Genomic DNA, 20666 nt, shown 5'->3' on the forward strand with positions numbered 1-20666 from the left:
ACTATAGTGACGGAATTAAGTTCCTTAAAATTGGAATGTAAAGACAATCTTTGGTTTTTCAAATTTCTTTGGTAGTTCATATGAGGAAGTAAGTACTATCTGCTTTCGCAGAGATCTTTATTTTATTCACGTTCCGAATGTGAAGCACCTTTTTCTTCTCTCATATATCTTCTACTTCTTATTAGTCACACTTTTACAACGATTGTAAAACATAGTTACTAATACGGAATCAAGCATTCAAGTAGAAGAACCAACTGTTTTGAACTATTCAAGAACAATTTACAACACCTTCGAAAGGTGTGTTCTTGACACTTGCAAGACATTTCTTGCAAATACCCCTTCCAATGTCCATCCTTTCATAAAGAAAGTTTGTTCCCTTGGAGTTATTTTTATCTTCTTTATTTGACTTTCACCTTTGACTACAATAGTCATGGTCCCTAAACTCCCACTATCTCTCTTGAAACTTATTTCAATTGTGTTATACACATCAAACGATTTTGGAGAGTATGTGTTTATTGTTCACTATATAGTTTACAATAAACTTAGTGAACGATTAGGATAGGGACATAAAGGTGAAGTCCTTGCCTAGTTTCCGTCTCGTTAAGTGGTTTATCACTTCAACATTCAATGATTCAAAATCATCATAAGTCCATGTTGATGGACTATTTTTGTCAACCAACCATTATGTTCTAAACATAATTACAAACTTTCAAGAGTTGTACAAGGCAACTCTCATTTCTTCATACAACAATTTGTAAGTGAAGAATCATGGCACATTAAGTGTCCATGCCTTTGTGCTTTCTTCTAAAGTTCCTTGTTCATGTAACAAAGAAACAAGCACTAATATTTGCATTGATTAAGGGTTGTTCAAAGCAACTCTTATTTCTTCATACAACAAATTGTAATTGAAGAATTATGACATTAAAAGTGTTGTCCTCTTTATGATAAACTTTATCTAACATGTTCTTCCAATGATACATTATCAATAGGAAGATTGTGAGGATGAGACTACTTAGGTACATTTACAAGCCATTTAAAGACAATCTATGGTTTTGTAGTACCAAGTCCAGAAACTAAACTTTCGGTTTTTATTTGTCAAGTGTTGGATAGCGTTTGCAAATATATTGGTAAACAAATACATAACGAATATAAATTGATTGATTTTAAGCCATTTGATTCGGGTCTTTAAATCAAATAGCACCACCCATTATTTTTGGCAAATTCCATATCCCTCATTGGAATTCGAGAGTTTTGGATGAAACTCTTAGTAGGGTATGGGAGACTCACTATTACCAAGCCCACCTCACAATGATATGATGTTGGCTAGCATTAATAATAATGAGAGAGTACGCTTACTCATTTGCATCTCTTGCAAGTACCCATCAATTTGGCCTCTAGAGAATGTTACCTCACAATGATATGATGTTGGCTCCATTGCACTTAGTTAAGTCATTCCCACCATGCTTAGTTCATGAAGGGGTTCAAGAATAGCCTCACAATGATATGATGTTGGCCATCCTCGTTGCCTACACTCACCTCATCAAGTATGTATATAGACTCCTCCTAAGTATAAGCATGCACTTTGCACTCCCCCATGATAGGGTGAAGGCGGTGTACAAGTCATAAACGATTGGAGCCTACCACGGTGGAAGGCCATGAAAGAGTGTTCAAAGCACTCTCACACTTATCAACTTAATAATGGTTTGGTTGAGGGTTTTAGGTCTCATCACATATAAACATTCATTTTAATCTATATTAAAACAATTTTGGTCCTATTACAACTATTGGTCCATTTGATTGTTTTTAGTTGTATATAATACTCCCACTATGCTTATAAAACGGTTTTTAAAGAAAGAGTATATGATACTACTAACATAAGGTTTGCATTCATTGATGGACTATATAGTTGCCTTAGGACCTTAGGATGACTATGAACCTTTGTTTAGATTCAACACGAGCCTAGTGTTGAATCTCGGTCTAGGGATGGTGATTGATTTTAGTTACGCGTTTAATCACATTAAGGCGTGTTGTCTTAGGGGCGTTGGACCCAACTACTTCATTTTCATGCATATCAAATAAAGCAAGAAAGAAGTACTTCAAAGTAAAGGTGAGCTTATGCTCATTACAACATTTGCATAAAACAAATTACTTTAAAGTAAAGAAGAGCTTAAGCTCTTTTACAACATTTGATCAAATCAAATTACAACCAAAATCTAATCTACACATTCCCATGGTTCAAACAAATTTGAAACGGCCTTTCACATAGCTCAATTATCGTAGGCTTAGGTTCATAATCACCCTTTAAATAATTAACACTTTAACTAATTAAATTGAATGCAACATTTTCATTTGGTTTTTGTATCCATAAGATTGATTTAAATGGAGCTAAATGAAATAAAAATCCAATTCTCATTTAAAGAGACAAAACAATTTTGTTCTCAACCTAATTTGGGCCATCATGCAATAACCACAACCTTTTGGGCTATAAAGCAATTAACCTCAACTTTTGGGCTATATTGCAAAACTTTTGGGGTCACTTTGTAAAAACACAAAAGTCCACTACTTCATGTAATTACAACTAGAACCCAAAATTTCAATAATGCAAAAACTTCATTAAAGGAGCAAAACAATTTGTCCTTTAGCGTTTTTGGACCTATACGTAAAAACATAAACTTTTGGGCCAAAGTGCAAATACACAAAAGTATCAAAACTTTATGTAATTGCATAAAAGCCCCAAAAGTACTCCCACTTGAGGGAGGGCCGGTTTTGGAGAGGAGTGTAAGTGATGTGTGTGTTGATTTGTGAGTTTTGACATAAAGCATGCAAGTGGTGCAAGTGGTGTGTGTGAAAGGGAATTAATCATTTCACACCCACCATTATTTCTATCACCATTTAAGCAAATATCTAATGCAATTAAACATTTGAAAAACATAAAACATAAACTTTATGAAATAAATCAAAACTTTGAATGAAAACACCAAACCTTTTTGTTCTTGGCAAAATGTCAAGAACAATGAAGAACATTCATGAAAAACCCAAAAAATTTCCATGAACATTTTTCATCCAAAAAACGTCCCAAAACCATTCAAACTTAAGGGAAATAACATATAACCAAACTAGGGTACATAGGGGTTCCAAAAGTTACTTGAAAACACTTTTAACAAGTCAAACAAGAACCCAAAAATCCACCCTTTGGATTTGGCCGAAAATTCCCAAAAACATGGCACCAAATTTTAGCTCCAATATTCATGCTCATATGAACTACATCTACAACATTTGAGATGGCAAATTTTCTAACAAAATTTACATTCAAAGAAACAAGAATAAAGCTTGTAACATATTACAACATTTAAATCAAAAACTATGAACTACAAAACCCAAAAGGATTCACCAACTACTAGACCTAGGCTCTGATACCACTTGAAGGATTATTTTGTGAAAACATGTTCATTTAAGCAACATCAATAAGCATGCAATTAACAATTAAAGGCGGAATCATGCTTGCATGCACTTAAAAACAAAACATTACCCATGAAATTCAAAGCCTAGTAGATTGGTGAACCAAGACTCAACTCAAATCAAAGTGAGTTGAGAAATATATACCTTTGTAGATTCCTCTTTGCATAAGCAAAGGCTAATCACCCAAAGAGAGGGCCTTCATTCCTTGCATCTAAAATCTATGGATTTGGATGGAAGAATAGGTTTCTCCAAGTTCCCAAAATTGAGAACCTCTAAGTATCTTCACCAAGGTTAGATTGGAGAAGAAATGAGTGACCTTGGAGTAGTAGGATTGCTAGATACACCCTCCAAGGGGGCCGGCCTCTTTAGAGAGAAAGGGAGAGACATGTTCTCTCCAATTTTCTCCAAAAGAAAACCCTAAATGAATTTTGGCAATAAAGTCATATTTATACCTTAATTCATTGAAGTGGCAAACTTGTAAACAAGTCCAAAACCCACTCTAAAACTAAATGGCCGGCCATGGGGATATTATTGGGCTAATTGGGCCTTTGTGAATCATTACTCATTAAGTTGTCATACAACTTAAGTCAATGGGCTTGACGTTCGAAGCCCATTGGGCCTTAAGGTCCAAAACTATCCCGAGGTCTATAACGAACTTATTCGTTTGATTAATTAACATATTAACTAATCCTTGCCATAAATAATTAAACCATTTAATTATTCTTACTCATCTCCATTGTTTCTTCAATCTCCACCTTACACGGTGTACGATCCATTAGGTTCCTTTTAGCGAGGCAGTGGGCGATTAAAACCATTACGCATCGATTGTGAATTGAAACTTACTTTCAATTCTCCCTTTAGTGATTATACACGTTTAGGGCTTCCACAAACCATGAGTGACACCTAGCAGCATATCATGGTTACCCAAGCTAATCAGAAGAGGTGGAGAACCTATTCAGTTTAGGATTACAAATGCAATACGGTCTTTCTCTAATACAATACTCTTGATCACATTGTTTGGTTTGATAGTTTATTCATGTCTACTATCCAATGTGATTCGTGTGCTTATATGATTACCTTAAATGTGATTTGGAACGCCTTCCTAAATCTCATTCATACTCTGGCCAGAGATTCTAAATCATATCATAGAGTATTCTCCCCCAAACGGTTTGAAGGTTAGAGATCCCTTGTTGCGCATTCACTTGCCTCCATGGCTAAGTGGCTTAACCCCAACGATGCCGTGGACACCCGCGGATGGGGTGACTTTGACATAATCAAAGATCAAGGACTTAACCACAAGACAACTGTGATGCCTCAGGTCAAAGGACTACTTTGCATTATCCCAACCATGAGTTCTCATGTGACATGAATATGAGAACTCTTCGTTGATCGTGTTCAGTGAACTCATTCTCTATTGAGCACCTACGTACTTGTCTTGATGTCACACACACCAATGACTCGAGACTAGTCACTATCCCTGAGAGAAGACACAACACGTACTGATCTTAAAGGACTGTCAATGCCCAATCAGCAATTCTATGATCAGGAACGTTTAGGATGTGTCTACGAAAGAATGGTCTCATGAATCTAACTTCTTTAGATCGTATTCTCCCAATCACATATTCCTTGGACTTATCGTTTAAGCATATAACATTTATATGAGATGGCTTAAACAATAATCTTTGCCCTTTATAATTTAAACCTAGATTAGTTTAACATGTGAAATGTCCGTAAAGTATCAACATATGATTGGCTTTAGGGCACATTTCCAACAGAAGGGAGGGTTTGAAGTTTTGTCCATACGTTATACGGCAAATGGATAAAATCCGAGAGAGGGAGGAGAGAGAGAGTCAACGGGAGGGTGATAGTGAAGGTGTGTTTATGTGTGGTCCAGGTTTGGCCAACCAAACCAAAAACAACTAAAACCTTAAGTTCTAATTGTTGGAATTGTGCCCTAAAACCAATCATATGATGATACTTTACGGACATTTCACATGTTAAACTAATCTAGTTTAATGTCAAGGGCAAAGATTATTGTTTTAAGCCGTCTCATATAAATGTTATATGCTTAAACGATAAGTCCAAGGAATATGTAATGAGGAGAATGTAATTTAAACAAGTTAGATTTATGAGACCATTCTCTTTCGTATACATATCCTAAACGTTCCTGATCATAGGATTGCCAATTGGGCATTGACAGTCCGTTAAGATCAGTACGTGTTGTGTCTTCTCTTATGGAGAGTGACTGGTCTCGAGTCATTGGTGTGATTGACACCAAGACAAGTACGTAGGTGCTCAATAAGGAATGAGTTCACTGAACACGATCAACGAAGAGTTCTCATACTCATGTCACATGAGAACTCATGGTTGGGATAATGCAAAGTAGTCCTTTGACCTGAGGCATCATAGTTGTTTTGTGGTTAGGTCCTTGATCTTTGATTATGTCAAAGTCACTCCATTCGCGGGTGTCCACGGCATAGTTGGGGTTAAGCCACTTAGCCATGGAGGCAAGTGAATGAGCAACAAGGGATCTCTAACCTTCAAACCGTTTGAGGGAGAATACTCTATGATATGATTAAGAATCTCTGGCCAGAGTATGAATGAGATTTAGGAAGTCGTTCCAAATCACATTCAAGGTAATCATATAAGTAAATGAATCACATTGGATAGTAGACATGAATAAACTATCAAACCAAACAATGTGATCAAGAGTATTGTATTAGAGAAAGACCGTATTGCATTGTAATCCTAAACTGAATAGGTTCTCCACCTCTTCTGATTAGCTTGGGTAACCATGACATACTGGTAGGTGTCACTCATGGTTTGTGGAAGCCTTAAACATGTATAATCACTAAAGGGAGAATTGAAAGTAAGTTTCAATTCACAATCGATTTGAAAGAGTTCTAATTGCCCACTGTCTCGCTAAAAGGAACCTAATGGATTGTACACCGTTTAAGGTAGAGATTGAAGAAACAAAGGAGATGAGTAAGGATAATTAAATGGTTTAATTATTTATGGCAAGGATTAATTAATCAAACGAATAAAGTTCATTAAAAACCTCGGGTTAGTTTTGGGCCTCAAGGCCCAATGGGCTTCGAACGTCAAGCTCATTGACTTAAGTTGTTTGACAACTTAATGACTAATAATTCACAAAGGCCCAAATAGCCCAATAAAACCCTATGGCCGGCCATATTGATAAAGGAGTGGGTTTTGGACTTATTACAAGTTTACCACTCCAATGAATGTAGGTATAAATATGACTTTATAGCCAAAATTCATTTAGGGTTTCTTTTGGAGAAAAGATGAGAACACAAGCTCTCTTTTCTCTCTAAGAGGCTGGCCACCCTAGAGGAATTTAGCTAGCAATCTTACTTCCTCTAGGTCACTCATTTCTTCATCAATCTTTCCTTGGTGTGGAGACTTAGAGGTTTTCAACTTTGAGAACTTGGAGAAACCAATTCTTCCATCCAAATCCAAGGAGATAAGAAGCAAGGAATAAAGGCCCTATCTCTTGGGTGATTATCCTTTGCTTATGCAAAGAGGAATCAACAAAGGTATAAATTTTTCAACTCACTTTGTTTTGAGTTGAGTCTTGGTTCATCTAAATTTCTCAACAAAGGTGATTATCCTTTGTTCATGGGTGATGTTTTGTTTTGAGTGCATGCAAGCATGATTCCGCCTTTAATTGTTAATTGCATGCTATTTAGATATTGCTCAAATGAACATGTTTTTCACAAAATTTCCTTCAAGTGGTATCAGAGCCTAGGTCTAGTAGTTGGTGAATCCTTTTGGGTTTTGTAGTTCATAGTCTTTGATTTGAATGTTGTAATTGTTACAAGCTTTATTCTTGCTTCTTTTAATGTAAATTTTATTAGAAAATTTGCCATCTCAAATGTTGTAGATGTAGTTTGTTTGTACCATACTTGACCAATCTCAAATTTGCCATCTCAAATGTTGTAGATGTAGTTTGTTTATGGAATACGCATGTTAATCCAGCCTAGAACTCACTTAACACGATTGTGGATAACAACCTTCACTACTTGTGAATATAAGTTCATAACGATTAGGTGAAATTCACTTATATTCTAGCATCAAATTCATGCATGTAAATTAAGTATGCATTCTTAATCGACATACAAAAATAAGTTATCAATCAAGCAGTTAAGCAAATTAAATCACAACTCAGAAATCACAACTGAAGGTAATCAATTCATATTACAAATATATTCATGGCTTTGAATTAACCTCTAGCCAAAATAAATTTAGTTACACATTATTAAAACAGAAATAAAATATAAGTTTGGAAAGATTTAACCGAAAGAGGAGAGTGCTTCAGTGCTCTGTCTGCCCAGCGCCCTCTGTTTTCTGTGCGCACTGCTAATCTCCCCCGAGGCTCACGCCTCCTCTGATTGGATACACGCTGCAAGGCAACTTTTGAATTCCTCTCCTTTCTTTCTCGCTGCCTAAGGCAGCTTGGTGCCTTTTGCTTTTCTCTGTGCCAAGGCTTCACGCTGCGCAAGGCAGCACTTCTTCTCCTCGTCCTTTCTCTTCTTCTTCTTTCCTTTTTTTATTCCTTTTTCGCTGGCAGCTTTGCTGCTTCTTTTCCGTCCATTAGCTTCTTCTTTCTTTCCTCCACCATTCCTTTCTTTATGTTTCTTTTCTTTTTTTTCATCATTCCATGTCTCCCACTTATTTATTTTCTTATTCTTCTTTCTCCGCACAGTCCGCAAGTCTCTCCCCTTCCTCTTTTATTATTCAATTTCTTGATAGTCCACTCCCTTCCTTTGTTTAATGCCGTGTTGCACTCTGTCTCTTCTCTATTCTTTTCTGCGTTTGAAATTAATCCTACAACAAAATTAACAGTACATTAACACAAAGTAAGGTAAAATGTCACAATTTTAACACAAAAACATCCAAAGACTTTAGAAATGAATGATATAAATGCATGAAATATATGAGTGATCAAATACCCCCAAACTTACATTTTTGCTAGTCCTCTAGCAAAACAAAGAAAACATGAAAAAGTAATAACATGAAAAATATTAGCTTCCCTCTATGTGACCCTCATAGAATTTCATTCAAGAAAACAAATCATCAAGAACCATAGCTAGCATCAAGGAACTAATCCAAGTTCATCTTCCTTATTCAAATATTAGCAGTAATCTTTGAATCATCCTTGAAGTGTAGTGTGTGAGATAGCCATGCTAATGCAATTTCAAAATTTTTATATTTTTAAAATCACCATATGCAAACTAGCAACCTTCTCACGGGATATACACTCAATCACACATGTGTTTAGTTTTAATGTGTTTCGCTCAAAGAATCAAATGTGAAAGTTCTACCATAAGCTTGCATAAAGATCACTTCTCCACAGTCATAATTGCAAAACTTAAATCAAGAGGACTTTTATTGGATGTAATGAGGTTTAGGGAGAGGGTTATTGAAATGAAAGAATAGGTAAACACAAGTTCCAAGCTACATTGCAAGCAATTCTTTTGTTTAGATTTATAAGAACTCAATCTTTCCAGCGATTCTTCTAGCACCTCCAACCACACCCTTAACTGAAACTTGAAAAACTTTTTATTTTCTTTGTATACAATTTTTATTTTTTTTCTTTTTTTTTTTTTTTTTTTTTTTAATAAACACATAACTAAATACAAACATGAAATACCCCCACACTTATTCTTTTGCCAAACACCTTCAAAGTACTTCACAAACATTTCTCATAAGACAATCTCACATTGCTCACTAGCTTGCTTGGAAAGGGTAAGGAAAAATGTTTCAGGTATAAGGGTAGACATATCTGGTGATAAGAAATAAAAGGCTCAACATACACGGCTCAAATTGGCAATCTAATGATATCATTTTTATTTGGGAAATATGGTTATTTGGGCCATAGTGGTAAACCTAATGCCTCTATCATTTCCAAGTTCATGCAATCAATGACAAACATTTCGAAAGATGGTTACGCAAGTTCTAGAGATGTATCTCACATAAGTTCATCACACATGAAAGAATAGGAGTGTATGAAAAATGCACACACTTTCAATCGGCTCAAAAACTCACATAGGATGTATATGGTCACTAAATTCACATATGAAGCTTTAAGTCATACTTTAGTTTCACATTAACAAGGCTATGTGCATTTGGTTTTTCAAAGATGGTCAAACATGTACAAAACTAACAAGAGAATTAGGAATTTCACAAAACACATGTTAACTAAGTTCTTGATGATCATGGTTCAAATTTGATCCAATTATATCATTGGGTCGGGAAACTAACAAAAATCTAATTCATAACAATAAGGGAAACAAGACAATATTTTTGGATTTTTAAATTTTCCGATTTTTTTTTAAATTTTTTTTTAAAAGAAAACAAAACTAATTAAGAAAACAAAAAGCAACAACATGGAAACAAATGAAACTCGTTCGTAGTTGAAGGTACAAAAAAATTTCAATTTGGTCATTTTTATACTCTTTACCCCCAAACTTAAACTGGACATTGTCCCCAATGTCAGAAAACACTATAATGCAAATAAAAATAAAATAAATAAATAATAAGAAACAAAATAAAGCAATTGGACTGAAAACTTCCCTAGTTTGCAGTAAAACCAAGCGATGACCCCCCAAGCTAAAATTCTGCAATCAACTTCAAGGGTGGAAATAACCAAAAGTTCCTGCAAAGAAAAGAAATAATTCAGTTAAGTAAAGCAAGAAAATGTAAAAAAAAAAAAAAAAAAAAAAAAAAAAAAAAAAAAATTGCAAACGAAAAATTGAAAATCACGATAAAAGACAATGAATAGAACTAATAAGTGATCATTGGTCGTGCTTGTTGACTTTCCACAGCTTTCCTCTTGAACGGGGTGACACTTAGCTTTGTACTTGCAAGTGATGATTTGATGATATTGTACAGCGAGGCTTTGCTCTTTAGCGAAGGTGCCCTCCAAATGTTGTTGAAGCTTCTCGAGTTCTTGGATTTAACTCGCACTCCTTTTGCTGAGTTCTTCTCTGCTTGATTCTTCTATATGGCAGGCAGGCACAAGGTAGCTGTGTTGGTTTGATTCTTTCTTCAATCTTTCCAAGTGCCCACCTCTTGCTTTCTTTCTCCTTGTCCCTAGCTGAAGATGAATTGGCAAATTGTCTCCACATGCTTCGAGGTATCATTTTCACTTCCCTTACTTGTCCCCCAAGTAGATGTGGTAGACAAAACGGAAGCATAAGATGATGAAGATGAGTACTCGAGAGCAAGGTTAGGTAAGCAATCAGGAAGGGGTTCCAGGCAGTTGGCTCCAGATCGGAAGATTTATACCAAGTGCTGGCTGATTGCTTGCTTTCTCCTTGTCGTAAAACAAAGACAAAGAGAAGGACAGGGAGAAAGCATGATATGAGATACTCTTGCTTTCAACCTTCATGATATGAAATACTTTTGCTTTGGATGGGTTGTTTGCAGAGGTACCCCAAGGAATAAGGAACACTGAGTGACTCGAGAGGGTGTGTTGGAAATACATTCTCGGAGATGAAGAAGTGCTGAGAGGGTGTGCCTTTGCTGTGGAAGGCGAAGGTAGATACTTATAGGACTTTTCTTCACAACCGGAACTATTCCCTCACTCATTGTTGGCAGCCGGTGGATGGATGAATAGTACAAATTACGCGCTTTCTGACAAAGCTGCCCGTAAATTCCGCAAAGCTGCCAGTTGCATGTGACGAGTGACGACACGTCTGGACAAATTGATCTTTTGAAATCCGAGGTTCGGCTCGTGGTTTCTGAGCAAGCCCAACTTTTAAGAAATGAAACGCCTCTTTTGAGAAAAGAATCCGACTTTTGAGAAATGAGCCCCGACTCTTCGATTTGCGAGAGGACGCCTCTTCGATTTCTGAGGAGCGCCTCTTTGATTTCTTCTTTTTATAGAGGCGTTAATTTTGTTCCACAACACACTTGAGCTCCCTCCTGTAAACACTCCCTTCTTGCACTTCCAAAATCTTAATCTGTCCGATCTCTTCTTTCTTTACCATTCTGAAAAATGTCTGGCCCTTCCGATCGTCGTTTTGACTTGAACATTGGTGAAGAGGCAGCTCCGCCTTCACCAGACAACATATGGCGCCCATCTTTCATATCCCCTACTGGTCCCCTTACCGTTGGGGATTCGGTGATGAAAAATGACATGACCGCTGCGGTGGTGGCCCGGAACCTTGTCACCCCCAGAGATAACAGACTGCTCGCTAGACGATCTGATGAATTGGCGGTTAAGGAGTCTCTGGCTCTTAGCATGCAGTGTGCGGGTTCTGTGTCCAACATGGCCCAACGCCTATTTGCTCGAACCCGTCACGTTGAATCGTTGGTGGCTGAAATACAGAGTCTCAAAGAGGAGATTAGAGGACTCAAGCATGAAAATAAACAATTGCACAAGCTTGCACACAATTATGCCACAAACATGAAGAAGAAAATTGACCAGCTGCAGGAAACTGATGGTCAGATTTTACTTGATCACCGGAGGTTTGTGGGTTTGTTCCAACCGCATCTGCCTTCGTCTTTTGGGGCGGCACCGTGTAGTGAAGCTCCAAAGAATCAACCTCTGTTGCCTCCTCCTTTTGTGGCCCCGTCGACTGCTGAAGCTCCGCCGACTGCTGAAGCACCACCTGACCAATGAATGCTATTAGTTTACACATCATTGTAAAATATTTTTACTTTTATGTTTTTTTTTTTTTTTTTTTTTTTTTTTTTTTTTTTTTGAATATGTAAATTAATGTAAAAAGACTTTGTTTAACCTTCCCCCACACTTAAGCTAAATAACACAAACTCACAGAAATCAACCAAATAACACAACTAACTAAACAAAACAAAATGAAAGCAGTAAAGATAAGGGTGTAAGTTGAATGCTTGGGTTGCCTCCCAAGAAGCGCTTGCTTTAACGTCCGCAGTCGGACGAATCTTTCCTTTAAACTCCCCTCGGCTCCAAAGCATGGAATTTATCTTTTAATGGGAGGTGATACTTGAAATGATTCGGCAATGGTTTAAATTCAAGAGTGGGTGCCTGAATCATCAAAATCAGAAACATGTTAGTATAAATTAAAATTAAAATTGGAGAAGATGGCTTACTTTCTTTTTCCGACACAAACTCAATGACAAACACCACATCTTTGAACATTTCCGGGACTTTGAACTTGGCCAAGTTTACTATGATGGTTGTGGCTTGTCCCGTGTTATCAAACTCAACTGCTTTGGGCTTGATTGTCTCATGCACAGCCTCTTGGATGTATTCTTGATATGCTTCAACCACTTCATTTTCTTGAATCCCTTTTCTTGGTGTGCAAGGTTCTTTGAACGTTTCAATACCATCGGGAACTTGTTTTGGTGCACCAAGAATTGGGATATCACTTTGCACCTTTGGAAGAGCTTCCACAATGTCTTTTTCACTCTCTTTGATATTTGTAATCAAAAACCTGCAAGGAAAAAGGACATTTGTTGGAATAATGTTAGAATGAAGTGAATTTAGAACTTCCTCACCTGAGTTGGATGACATAGGGATTTGAGGAGCTTGCAGCAAGAATTCTTCTAAACTGCCCAGGTCGTCCCCCTCCTCTTCTGCTTGCAGCAGCAATTCATCCATGTTCGGGCTGTGTTTGGATGGTTCTGGGACAGCTTCATCCTTCATGTCACCTTCCAAAGTGATGGCTTCATCGATTTCAACTTTTGCTTTTGAATTTGCAATGTTTGAGTTGGAAAGTTCACTTTGATCTTGAATATGTGCCAAGAATTCCACAATATGCCCAACTTGCATATCCAATTCGTCCACTCTTTTGACTCGGTCTTGCATCTCCTGGTTTTGATTTTCTACTCCCTGTTTCAAAGAGGTGAGTAACTTATTAAGTGTATCATTATCCAAGGACGTACCTGAATTGAATTGGGTTGATTGTTGTGGTGGCTGTGACGGTTCATATGGCCACTGATAGAACTCTTCCGATGGCGGCAATTGTTCTTCTTTTTGTGAACCCTGCGTCAAAGAAATTAGTCCTTCAAGAATTTCATTATAATTCACGGGCATACTTTGATTTGATTGGAATTGTTGTGAGGGATGCTGTGGTGGCTGCATAGGTCTTGAATAGAACTCGTCTTGCTGCCAATATCCACCTTGTTGAAATTGTTGAGGTTCATCCCACATATAATCTGAATTACCTCTCCAATCTGAATTGCAAGCTTTGGAAAACATGTTGCCCCTTGATTGGTTATGGCCTTGATATCCCCAAACATCTTCATTTGCAGAAAATTGAGGACTTTGATATCCTTGCCCATAGGGCACATCAAGTGTAGGGACACTTGGCATTGTGGTCCGTTCGGCATTATGAGTCAATTGAGCAGTGAGCTGTGCCAATTGAGCTTGAATGGTCGCAAGTGCCATGTCTTGCTCCATTTGTACCTAAAATCAAAGAAAGAAAAATAAATCAAATATCAAAAGTAAAATACACAAACACCAATATAAACATAAACAAAAACAAAAATAAAGGGATTAGCAAAGTTGCTAATCCCCGGCAACGGCGCCAAAAATTTGGTGCGAAATATATAAGCACACAAATTTAACCCTCTTTTTGACAATTGTAGTATAGATGTAAGTAGGGTATCGTTCTAGGCCGGGGATTAGGAGGGATTGCTAATCTATTCTAAATTAATTTAAAAATATTAAACAAGACTCAAGGACACAAAACTAGGCTAAAAACTCTAATAACTCGAAACACACTTAGAATGACTCAAAATAATGAAAACAATCAAATTAGACACTAGGAACTGAAATGGACGGAAATTGAATTAAAAGATTAACAACAATGAAAACTAACTAAATAATATAATTTAATAATGGGGGGGGGTTTGGTTTTGACGAGAAGTAAATTAAACTTAAATAAATTACAAAATTGACAAAAACATGAAATTAAGGTGAAAGGATAGGTGATGGACTAGCTAGAGGGTTCTTCTCCACACATGACACATATGCAACCTAAATTGATTTTCAGTTGTTCTTTCAATAAATTGTAAATCTCAATACTTCAGATTAACCGTGAACAACACTTTTTTAATCTTCAAGTTTTCCTTAAGTTATTGAATTGGACGGAAAAACGCATACAACAATTCAAAACATTCTTCAAAAGTCCCCTACGTGAAAAGCACAATAGAGATACAATCAAAGATCATTAAACTTTGTGAAAACTATAAGCATTGACGAGGCATTCGTAACTATGAAAAGCATGATACTCTTGCCAAGAATTCACTTAACACGATTGTGGATAACAACCTTCACTACTCATAAGTTCATAACGATTAGGTGAAATTCACTTATATTCTAGCATCAAATTCATGCATGTAAATTAAGTATGCATTCTTAATCGACATACAAAAATAAGTTATCAATCAAGCAGTTAAGCAAATTAAATCACAACTCAGAAATCACAACTGAAGGTAATCAATTCATATTACAAATATATTCATGGCTTTGAATTAACCTCTAGCCAAAATAAATTTAGTTACACATTATTAAAACAGAAATAAAATATAAGTTTGGAAAGATTTAACCGAAAGAGGAGAGTGCTTCAGTGCTCTGTCTGCCCAGCGCCCTCTGTTTTCTGTGCGCACTGCTAATCTCCCCCGAGGCTCACGCCTCCTCTGATTGGATACACGCTACAAGGCAGCTTTTGAATTCCTCTCCTTTCTTTCTCGCTGCCTAAGGCAGCTTGGTGCCTTTTGTTTTTCTCTGTGCCAAGGCTTCACGCTGCGCAAGGTAGCTCTTCTTCTCCTCGTCCTTTCTCTTCTTCTTCTTTCCTTTTTTTATTCCTTTTTCGCTGGCAGCTTTGCTGCTTCTTTTCCGTCCATTAGCTTCTTCTTTCTTTCCTCCACCATTCCTTTCTTTATGTTTCTTTTTTTTTTTTCATCATTCCATGTCTCCCACTTATTTATTTTCTTATTCTTCTTTCTCCGCACAGTCCGCAAGTCTCTCCCCTTCCTCTTTTATTATTCAATTTCTTGATAGTCCACTCCCTTCCTTTGTTTAATGCCGTGTTGCACTCTGTCTTTTCTCTATTCTTTTCTGCGTTTGAAATTAATCCTACAACAAAATTAACTGTACATTAACACAAAGTAAGGTAAAATGTCACAATTTTAACACAAAAACATCCAAAGACTTTAGAAATGAATGATATAAATGCATGAAATATATGAGTGATCAGAAACGACACTTATTCCCACTCTCTTCAGCTTTGTCAAGCTGGTTTCCACCGTTCGTACACTTTCTTTTGGTCAAGCATCTCTCTCCGACATGGGGAGCGAAAGAAGCCATAGCACACATAATGACACCCCCCTTGGACCTAGTATGAAGCAACGAAAGCAGGAAGGAAATAGAGTTACTCTTCAAGCTAAAGTCGATGAGCTAGAGGTTCAGAACAACAAGATAACGATGAAGAATGAGGTCCTCCAGGAACAATATGAAAAACTTTTCGAGATGCTTCACGAGGCTAGGCATGCTCAAGCACACAAGCTCGTCGCCCCTGTTGAGGTCAACAATCATCTGAATGCCCCCCAACACGGAGGGTCACCGATATCCAACACGGACATCCCTGATAGAGATCGAGCTACACATCAATGTGATAATCAACATGAGACTTCTCTCAACCCAGCTGCTTCAACCCGAAGCAGAAGAAGTAGAGGAAAGCACCTCCTCACAGAGGGAGTGGAAGGATCAAAAGCCATCTATTGCGATTGTCGAGACTTCCTAAAGCAACGTCGAGAGAATCTCATCCACATAAGCTCGAAGATCAATGACCCAAGAGTTTCTGAAAGACTCGGTCCTCTTCCACGACTTAGGCCAGCGGCCAATCTAGAGAATGGGCAACAAGTCCCAGAAGAACATGAAGGTACAGGGGACTCGGAAATATTTCAACATACTCACTCTAGGAGTCAATGTGGCGAGTCCAAGGAAAAATCACGCTATCTTGATCAAACTTTCCTACTTCCAAGAGGTGATAGGGACTTACGGAAGAAAACTTCAGTGGTGCACGACTCCACTTAGGACCCCCTTGTCCTACAGCTCCTGGAGGAAGTAAACAAGTTGAAGGCTGAACGTCAAGCCGAGATACCTGACTGGAACCAACCCAGGCATGGCCCCCTCACAAGAAGGATCCTCAACACCCCCCTCAAAGCAAAGACAAAGCAGAAGCTTGGCTTACAACTTTATACTGGAAAGGAAGACCCGATTGAACACCTTAACCTCTTTGAGTCCACCATGGTATACCGGAGACACACCGACGAAGAACGGTGCCTTCTCTTCCCCTCCACCCTCTCTGGCGGAGCTTTAAACTGGTATTGCCGTCTTCCACCCGAGACGGTAGACTCATTTGAAGAGTTGAGGAACCTGTTTGTCTCTCAACACATTTTCTAGACCGATCGCTTGCATTCTGCAGATGACTTGTACACTATTCGCCAGAAGCCGGACGAGTCATTACGAAATTATGCTGGCCGCTTCAGCCATGAGTATTCTCGTTGCACTGAGGCAGATGACAAGACCACCCTCAAGGCCTTCACGGCAGGCTTACGTGACTGTTTCTTCAAGTACATGATCAATGCCAACGCTTGGAAGACTTACTATGAGGTGATGGCACAAGCTTACAACCATGCCTCCGCCGAGGCAAGGACATATCAAGGGAAACCCCCTACAGTCACCCCTTATCAGCAAGTAGGGAGTGGAGGCCAGATCCAACCGAATGAGAAGACCTCAACCTTTCAAACGGTAGCAGCACACCCTCCTGCCTGATTTAATGCTTCGCCAAGTCAACAGACATATCAATCCCAGGGCAAAAGGAAAGATTTCCATCCTCACTAATCTCATTTTAATAAAAAGAATAAGGGGCACTATCGCGATAACTCAGGATATCATCACAATAACGCCCGTCCCCAGGCAGTAAACGCAGTGGGCCAATCACGTGTCAAGACAAGCCCTACCCCGAGGTATGAGACATACACACCTTTGAACGCTACATGCGCGGCCATCTACCCCAATATAGCTCACCTGATACCAAAGCCAAAGCCAAGACAGCCAGATTACAAGTCCACAAAGAACACGGGCGTGTTTTGTTGCTACCACGAGTATAATGGCCATGATGGCGAGAAGTGCATCATCCTCCGTGATCATATTGAAGCTTTGGCACGTGAAGGAAAAATTGATCAGTTCCTCATTCACCCTCCAAGGGATAACCGTAACCAAAGCCAGATGAATGTGATATACTCCATAAGCGGCGGCACACCCATGTCTGAATCTTCCAATAGGGCCATGAAAAACAGTGAACGAACTTTGAAACCTGGCCATCAAGTGTTTCACGTGGAAGACATCAGGGGAGGCAAGTATCAAAAGCCTAACTGGGATCCAATATGTTTCTACCCTGAGGAAGAAAGAGGTATCATTTACCCTCACAACGACCCGCTGATCGTGGAGGCTCACATAGCAAATTTTGATGTGAAACGAATCCTGATAGACACAGGTGCTTCAGTCAATATCATGTTTGCCGAAGCTTTCAAGGCAGTTAATGTAGCTGAACACTTGCTCGATCGCTCGATTTCTCCTCTGATAAGCTTCTCTGGCGATATCGTGCAACCTTTAGGGAGTATACACTTACCCCTCACCATTGGTACAGGCCCCTACACAGCTACTATTACCACTAACTTCCTAGTGGTCAATTGCCCGACGGCATACAATGTCATCTTTGGGCGCACAGGCATCAATGATCTCAAGGCCATGGTATCCACACATATGTTGTTGATGAAGTTTCCAACCCCTTTCGGCAATGGATACATCAGGGGAGATCAACTTAGTGCTCGATCATGTTACAACACTTCAGTTAAGCAACAACACCTGCCTGTCCCCAAGGAGACCCTCTCTATACATAACCAAGTAGTAAAGACCAGTCCAGATGAAGCCAACTCGGATCTTCATAATGGCAACAGTCAACCCGATGACCCTCGAGATGACTCTTTCACCCAGCAAGCATAACCCGCTGAAGAGTTAGAGAATGTCTTTATCTCCAAAGACCATCCAGATCGCATGGTGAAGATTGGCACCACTTTGTCACCACCCTTTCGATTGTCGCTGATCTCATTTTTGCAAGAGAACGCCGAGGTCTTCGCTTGGTCATATAAAGATATGCCGGGCATCTCTCCCGATATCATCTGTCACCACTTGAGTATTGATCCCAAGACCAAACCAGTAAAACAGAAGCGAAGATCTTATGATGTTGAACGATACGAGGCGATGAAAGCAGAAGTTGAAAAACTCAAGGACATAGGCTTCGTCCGTGAAGTCAATTACCCAACATGGGTAGCAAATGTTGTCCTTGTTAAGAAAAATCCGACCAAGGAAAGTCTCTTGCTTCAAAAGGTCTTGTGGAGAATGTGTGTCGACTACACCGACCTAAATAAAGGATGCCCGAAGGATAGTTTCCCTCTTCCTCTAATTGATAGACTTATAGACTCTACGGCAGGGTGTGAGCTCTTGAGCTTCATGGACGCTTATTCAGGATACAACCAAATCCTCATGAACCCCTCAAACCAAGAACACACAGCTTTCACTACTGACAGGGGACTATATTGTTACAAACTCATGCCTTTCGGCCTAAAGAATGCAGGAGCAATTTATCAGAGACTGGTCAATTCAATGTTAGCCGAACAGATTGGGAAGAGCATGGAAGTTTAAGTTGATGATATGTTATTCAAAAGCAAACATGTTGACCAACACATCACCAACCTATCTGAAACTTTCACCATTCTAAAGAGGTATCGAATGAGGTTGAACCCTAACAAATGTGCCTTCAGCGTGGGCTCTGGCAAATTCTTAGGCTTCATGATTAGCCAACGAGGCATTGAAGCTAACCCCGAAAATATCAAAGCAATCCTCGACATGAAAGAGCCAGTAACTTCAAAAGACATCCAAAGCCTTACTGGCAAGGTGGCAACCTTAACCAGATTCATCTCTAAGGCCACAGATAGATATGCTCTTTTCTTTAAAGCACTCAAGGAAAATAAGAAGTACATTACATGGACGGATGAATGTGCCAAGGCATTCAGGAACCTCAAAGAGTACATGAGTAAAGCCCCTCTGCTCTCCAAACCAGAAGTTGGTGACACTCTCATTATCTATCTATCGGTTTCGGCTTCAGCAGTCAGTTCTGTTCTTATTCGAAAGGACAGTGGTGTCGAACGACCCGTCTACTATGCTAGCAAGGCCCTACAAGATGCGGAGACACGATACTCTAACATTGAGAAATTAGCTCTAGCATTGGTCATGTCTGCTCGAAAACTTCGCCCTTATTTCCAAGCACATGCCATCATCGTGCTTACTAATCACCCTCTTCGACAGATACTTCAGAGTCCTGACACATCTGGGTGAATGATCAAATGGGCGATAGCATTGGGTGAGTTTGACATCTCCTACCAACCAAAACCAGCCGAAAAAGGTCAAGCAGTAGCAGATTTCATCGTCGACTTCACATATCCTGTTGACATTGCTTCTACACCTGAAGCAGTAGCTTCATTACCATCAGAAGCTCAGAAGATAGAATCAACAACCCCAGCATGGAGTCTGTATGTTGATGGCTCATCCAACCAACAGGGCTGCGGAGCAGGATTAGTCCTCACTACCCCTAACAAAGTGGCAATAGAATACACTCTTCGTTTCAAATTCAAGGCATCGAACAACGAGGCCGAATACGAAGCCCTTTTAGCAGGCTTACGTTTGGCCAAGCATCTTGGGGTTAAACGAATTGATATCTTCAATGACTCCCAATTAGTGGTCAACCAAGTCACAAACAACTTTGATGCTAAGGATAGCTCCATGGCAGCATATCTTGCGCAAACGCGACTTTTGCTCAAGCACTTCCACTACCAGATCACCCAAGTTCCTCGAGCGGCAAACAGTCATGCAGACGCTTTGGCTCGCCTCGCCTCGGCAGTGGAAGACAAGATTGGGAGAAAAATTCATGTCAAATTGTTGGCAGTACCAAGCACCATAGTCGCGGAAGTGTGCAATTTACAACAAGGAGATAGTTGGATCACCCCAATTTATAAATTCCTTGCTCATGGCAGCCTCCCAATTGACAAAGTCCACGCTAAGCAGATTCGATACAAGTCTGCCCGCTACCTGATCATTAATGACCAACTCTACAAGCGCGGTTTTACCCTGC

This window comes from Malus domestica, chromosome 01 (genome assembly GCF_042453785.1).
Source record: "Malus domestica chromosome 01, GDT2T_hap1".
NCBI lineage: Eukaryota > Viridiplantae > Streptophyta > Magnoliopsida > Rosales > Rosaceae > Malus > Malus domestica.